Raw genomic sequence first — 7,071 nt, 5'->3', positions numbered from 1 at the left:
TAGTGTCGGTTAGGTGGGCTTGGAACGGCGCAACATCGAGGGCCCAAAGGCCTGTACTGCGCTGTATATTTCTATGTTCTATATATTTCATACTACTTTAAGAAAATTTGTATCACAGGAAGCTGATTTTGAATTTTTATTGTGATGGTGTGCAAATACAGATATAAAACTGTTGATAATTATATCAATTAGAATAATGTGGTTAAGGATATCAACACAGTTTTGCGAAGAGTAGGTCGTCCCTCACAAACCTTATTGGGTTCTTTGAGCAAGTGACCAAACAGGTGGATGAGGGTAAAGCCGCTGACGTGGTGTATATAGATTGCAGTAAGACGATTGATAAGTTTCCCCATGGTAGGCTAATGCACAAAATTAGGAGGCATTGGATTGAGAGCGATTTCGCGGTTTGGATCAGAAATTGGTTGGCTGAAAGAAGACAGATGCTGCTGTTTGATGGTAAATGTTCATCCTGGAGTTCACTTATTAGTGATGTACCACTATGTTCACTGGGTTTGTCATTTTTAGAAACGACCTGGATGAGGGAGAAGAAGGATGAGTTAATGAATTTGTGGAAGACAGTAAGATCGGTACAGTTGTGGATATTGCTGAATGACGATGGCAGATCTGAGTTGAGAGGTGGCAAATGGTGTTTAATGGAGAAAAGTGTGTCGTGATTGACTTTGGATGGAGTAACAGGAATGCAGAATAGTGGGGTAATGGCAAGATTCTTGGTCGCGCAGATGAAAAGAGAGATCTCGGTGTCCATGCACAGAGATCCCTCAAAGTTGCCATCCAGGTTGATCGGGTTGTTCAGAAGGCACATGACGTGACAGCTTTTATTCGTAGATGGATCGACATTCGGATCCACGAAGTCCTGCTACAAAACCCTGGTGCAACTGCACGTGGCGTATTGCGTGCAGTTCTAGTCACTACACTAGAGGAAAGTTGTGGAAGCTTTGGAAAGGGTTCAGACTTGGTATCGAGGGAAGGTCTGATGCAGAAATGTTGAGGAACTTGAGACTCTTTTCGTTTAAGAGTAGAAGGTTGAGGAATGACTTAATTGTGACATATATGATAATCAGAGGGTTAGATCCAGTGGTCAGTGAGAGCCCTTTTCCGAGGATGTTGGTGGATATCACGATGGAGAATGATTTTTTTGTGAGGGGTGACACATATAAGAGGTAGTTCCTTTACTCAGAGAGTAGTGGGTGGTGTTGGAGAACCATTTCCCTCAACCGTTGTTGACTCGCCATTCTTACGGGCATTTAAGTGGTCATTGGATAGGTTTATGGACGAGAAAGAAATAGAGTAGGTTAAATGGGCTTCAGTTTGATTTCACAGGGTGGCACAACATCGAGGGCCGAAGGGCATCTCCTGCGTTGTAATGCAGTATGTTCTATGTTCTGTGTCTAACATTTTAGGCATTGAAAGAAAACATTCTAATCAGCCTCTAACTCGACAGTTAACTCCCGAAGATGATTCCCGATAGGAGCGAGAGTGACAGGGTAGTTGCTATGGGGTCCTCAGACTTACAAACATTGACTAGGAATATATAGTTCAAGGAATTTGGAAAGGTCCGTTTTTGTCTACTATGTGCAGGACGGTTTCCTGACACAGTATGTGGACAGGCCAACAAGGGCGAGGCCACATCGGATTGGTGCTGAGTCATGAACCTGGCCAATGATTAGACTTGGAGGTCGGTGAGCACGTTGGTGATAGTCACTACAATTCTGTTATGTTTACTTTGGTGATGGAAAGAGACAGGTTCATTCTGCACGGCAAGTGTCACAGCGGAAGGACAGGAAGGGAGAAAGTTATCGGTCGAAGGAACTGTGTTTTCTTTTTAAAGAAGTGGAATAACTTTTCAAGAGGAAGAACAATGTTTATGTTAGGATGAGACGTGACAGGCTAGCTATGAAAGACCAAAAGAGAGAGCTAATAAGAGCCAGGAGAGGCATGGCAATTCATGGGTGGGTAGGATCAAGGAAAACCCAGGTACATCAGTAATGAAAGAATGACAAGCGTAAGATTAGGGCCAATCAAGAATACTGGTGGGAATTTGTGCGTAGAGTCGGAGGATAAAGGGGAAGCGCTAAATGAATATATTTCGTCAGCATTCACACTGGAAAAAGTCAATGTTGTCGAGTACAATACTGAGGTACAGGCTACTAGACTTGATGGGATTGATGTTCACAAGGACGAGTTAGAGCAAATATGGAAAATGTGAAAACAGTTAAGTCCCCTCGGCCAGATGGTATTTATGCCAGGATTCTCTGGGAAGCCACAGAGGATATTGCAGAGTCTTTGCCTTTGATCTTTATATCGCCATTGTCTACAAGAATAGTGCCAGAAGACCGGAGGATACCAAATGATATTCCCGTATTCAAGAAATTGAGTAGATATAACCCTGGTAACTGTTGACCAGTGAGTCTAACCCGTGTTGTGGGCAAAGTGGTGCATAACATTATACGATAAAAGGTTAAAAACCATGTGGGAAGTAGTAAGTTGATTAGGTACAGACAACACGGTAAACTTGCACAAAATAAGAAGGCATGGTATTGAGGGATATTTAGCGATTGGGATAAGCAGTTGACTGGCTGAAAGATGATAGAGATCGGTAGTTGATGGGAATTGTTCATCCTGGAGTTCAGTTACTAAGGGGTTACTGCAAGGATCTTTTTTGGTGTCATAGCTGTTTGTCATTTTCAGAAATGAACTGGATGATATACTGGAAGGGTGGGTTAGTAAACTTGCGAATGACACTAAATTCGGCAGAGTTGTGAATAGTGCTGAAGGATGTTGTAGGTGACAGAGGGAGATATATAAGGTGAAGAGCTTGGCTGAGACTTGGAAAATGGTTTTTGCTGCGGAAAAGTGTGAAGTGAATGACTCTGGAAGGCGTAACAGGAATATAAACTTTTACGTTAATGGTAAGTTTCTTGGTAAGTAGATGAACAGAGAGATCTCGGCGTCAATGTTCATCGATCCCGAAAAGTTGCCACACAGGCTTGTAAAATTGTTTAGAAGAAACACGGCGTGATAGCTTTTATTGGGAAAGCAATTGAGTTTCGGATCAACGAGGTCATGCTGCAGCTCTAAAAAATTCTGGTGTGACCGCACTTGAAGAATCGTGCATGTTTCTTGTCATTGCATTATAAGAAGAAAATGGAAGGTTTGGAAAGGGTGCAGAGAGGACTGACGAGGATGTTGCCTGGTATGCAGGCAACGTCTCACGAGGGACGGCTGAGGATCGAGAGGCAGTCTTCATCAGAGAGAAGAAGGTTGAATGGTGCCTTACTTGAACGCACCAGAAGAGCATTTGGGTCGGGTCGATAGTGAGAGCCTTTTTCTCGCATAGTGATGTTGAGCACGTGGATGCAGAGCTTCAAATTGAAGGGTGAAATATATCGGACTGATGTCAGAGGTGGGTTCTTTACTCAGAGTGGAATAGGGGCGTGTAACGCACCAGAGGAGTCTTTAACTTTAATGGCATTTAAAGTGACATTCGATAGACATAAGGCGAGAACTGGCTACTGTAGTTTAGATGGACTTCAGAGTCGTTTCACAGGACGTCGCCACATCAAGGGCCGAAGTGCCTTTACTGCGCTGTTCTATGTTCTATGTTCTATGCCTGGGTAGTCGAATTTAGTAAAAAAAAAACAAATTAGATGCATATAATATAAATGAATATAAATGAGGATGGAGATATACGTAGAATTGAATCTCAGAAAGACTTTCACAAATTTTGAAAAAAACAGAGGTTAATGCATTCTCCAATGAATTCCTTCACAATCAGGGAATGGATCTGGGTTGGTTACCCTTTGGAGAGTCGGTGTGGACTTGTTGGGCCGAAGAGCCTGTTTCTATACTTTAGGGAATCTAATTATTCTACTAAATCTCCTTCAAACTGACTCGAGGGCTTTGACATTCAAACGCTAATAAGGTGCGAAGAACTGTATATAATACTTCAAATATAGTCCGCCAAAGATTTGTGGAGATGTAGAATTGTCGGTTTATACTCTATGCCCCTCTTTACAAAATAGTATAAGCCTTCTTAACGAGATTTCAACTTGCCTGTCCAGCTTCAGAGAATCATGCACTTGAACCATAAATTTCCTCTACTCCTATACATTCCTCAAAATTCAGAACACGTGATACATTGCCAGTTCACATCCCGTTAATCATTTTCCACTTCAGATCACCTGACCCTTTTCAGTTCCGACCAACAGAACCATTTTGCAGTTATCATCCCCTGAGCCCCTTACCACTTCTGGCCCTGAACCACTCTCCCCCAACGCTGCCACCTTTTCAACCAGTTTTCTATTCTAACAAATTTCCATCCCTGATCCCTGAAGCCTATTTCTATTGTGAACCGATGAGCACCTTTCCCTCTTTAGAATCATAGAGTTACAGAATTTTCCATGAGAGAAGAACATTATCTTGAATGTACCGGGTCTAAAAGGGCTGCCCAGTTGGTCACATACATCTTGAATGTACCGGGTCCAAAAGGGCTGCCCAGTTGGTCACATTCTCCAACCCTCTACTCAAAGCCCTGTGAATCCAACACTTTTAATTATATATCCAATTCTCTTTTGAGACATCCTTTGCATTCCGCACCATAATTGTCCCAGAAGGTGCATTTCAAATCTGAGTGAAGAAGATTCCCCTCAGTTCAATCCTAGCACTCTTACTAACAATCTTGAAAGCTTGCATTGGCATCCCAAAGAGCTTCATAATTGAAGCCTTTGTGCTATCATAAAGGCACTTTAGGAGAATGGCCAGATGAATAATTAGCGATTTGGAAACTGAATGATTTATTTGGGTGGTAGGAATGATTTGCCTTGCAACATTCCCTCTCTCTCACGTGTCTTTGATGAATATGTTCGCGAGTTGCAGTGTTGTGATTTGATGTGATCCCGAATCTACTCTTGTTGATCGACACTGAACGCTGAGCTCAAAATGACCTGACACAGAGGAATTTAAACATTTGAGGCAAGAAGAAAGAAAAAGACAAAATGCACGAGTGGAGGAAATGAAAATGTTAAATAAATATTTCACTAGAAATCCTGAAGGCTTGTTTTGAGATTGTCATCGGTTTTCTGTTTGTTTTTTTTAATGGTAGCAATGAATTTCATTTTCTCTGCTTCAAACTCTATGTCTCTCTCCACGTCATTTATATTTGAAAAGATTGGTGAATCATGTATTCCATCTCTGCTGGCCTTGATTATCGAATTCTTGAGTGTAGTTGGAGGATTGTACTGTTCCGTTAAGAGAGTGTGAATGCTTTTCTGCACTGGGAGCTGATAAGACCAGTCTCAGAGTGTCATGTAAAATGGAACTAAGTTCACATTTGGCTTTGAAATCGGTATCTGAGTTGGTTGCTGTTCTGTCAATAATTCGAATTTAACCAGTCAGTTCAAATCATGCCACAGGATTGTAAAACTTAATCGAGTCTGAATTTATTGTTGAGCCAACATCGAACCAATGAGACAATCCAATGTTGGGGATATTGAAAAGGCATGCATTTTGAAAATCAGACAAAGGAATTGCAATCGAGAAAGGGAGAGCCATGACTTGAAATCCTCCTCATCAAATGTATCTTTTCACGTAAAACATCTTCACAGTAAAAAGGAAGAAGTAGATCCAGAGAGATCTTCAACTGGAATGAGAATGATAACGAAGACGACAGCTGCTGTGTGGTTTTGAAATTAATTTGATGTAATTTTAGTAAGTGTCTTATTGGATCAATATATTGTTACCGAGTTGGAGCAGTTAAGATGTAGAGGGGTTAGTTGCTGTTCTTTTTCTTATATTCACTTACGGTTTTAAAAAAGTTGATGTTATGTTTCGTGAGATCTCTGTCACTCAGATTTATTTCAACAAATTACGAGGTGAGGTGAGTTGTTTTGGGTATTTGGTTTAATTGACAGTAAGATTAACCGCCGTGTCATAACAGAAACGAATCACCGCTGTGGATATGAAACTATTGACGAGGGAATACCTTTTGAACTCATAACGAGACTCTATGCGGGCTGACTCTGGTCCAGAGTTGGGAGACACTCAGCAGACAACGTGGAATTCTGATAGAGACACGGCCGATTGTGTCTGCTGAATTATTTGATTCCCAACATCAATGATCAGTATATGCCTCCCATCAAGCCATTGGCAGTAGCATGAAAAGGCCATTCATCCACTTGCATTCTCATCGCCGTAAAACTGCATTAGTGTTGATTCAAAAGTAACATTCCTGTTGTCGGCAATAAATTGTTTATTCTTTAGCACCACAACATAAATCTTAGTGGTTCCTCGTTTGATCAGAATGAATTTCGGATTTTCTTTATTAACATTTTTCCTCTTGCTTCCACTCCTTCCCTGTCCTCCAGGCCTTCGCTCGCATCACCCACCCATCTGGGGCACCCATTCCTTTGGTCGCATGTTGTTGAATTCCTCCATTCGCTTTTGTCAATGGTGTGGAGAAGTCCCCAATTCCGTTTGTTTTTACATTCCGTCAGGCCATTTGTCCATGCCCAATAACATGGCCAAAGAAGGTGACTTGGTCTTTGGCATATACAGTCTTAGCTAGGTTTATCATCAAACCTCCCTCCGGAAGTCAATTGAACATTCGAGTACATGTTGCAAATGTTCCTTCCACGTGTGACTAAAACTCACCGCGTCATAGATATACACGAGACAAATTGGATATCCGGAAAAACCTTATTAATTTGTCGTTGAGATGTGGCTGGGGTATTTTTCATACTATTTGGAAAAAATTTAAAACGATACAGCTCATTCGGAATAATAAAACTTGAAATTGTCTTCACTCGTTCAGACAAAGATTCCTGCCAGTATCCTCTGAGAAAATTCATCTTAGAAACCTGATTTGTGTGCCCCACGTTGTAATTGAAAATGCACAAAATTAGCATTTACGCTTAAATCTGTAAATTAATACCTTCTAAAGTCAATTTAATGCTGAAAGCCTGACTTCACTGAATTCTGTGAACAGACCGCCTTTCCTTGCAAGCTGTGCAAGCAATCTAATTCGGAAGAGTCAGGGAAAAACACAAGAGCAGT

This window comes from Chiloscyllium plagiosum, chromosome 49, assembly GCF_004010195.1.
Source record: "Chiloscyllium plagiosum isolate BGI_BamShark_2017 chromosome 49, ASM401019v2, whole genome shotgun sequence".
Classification (NCBI taxonomy): Eukaryota; Metazoa; Chordata; class Chondrichthyes; order Orectolobiformes; family Hemiscylliidae; genus Chiloscyllium; species Chiloscyllium plagiosum.
Note: the sequence above shows the minus strand (reverse complement) of the source record.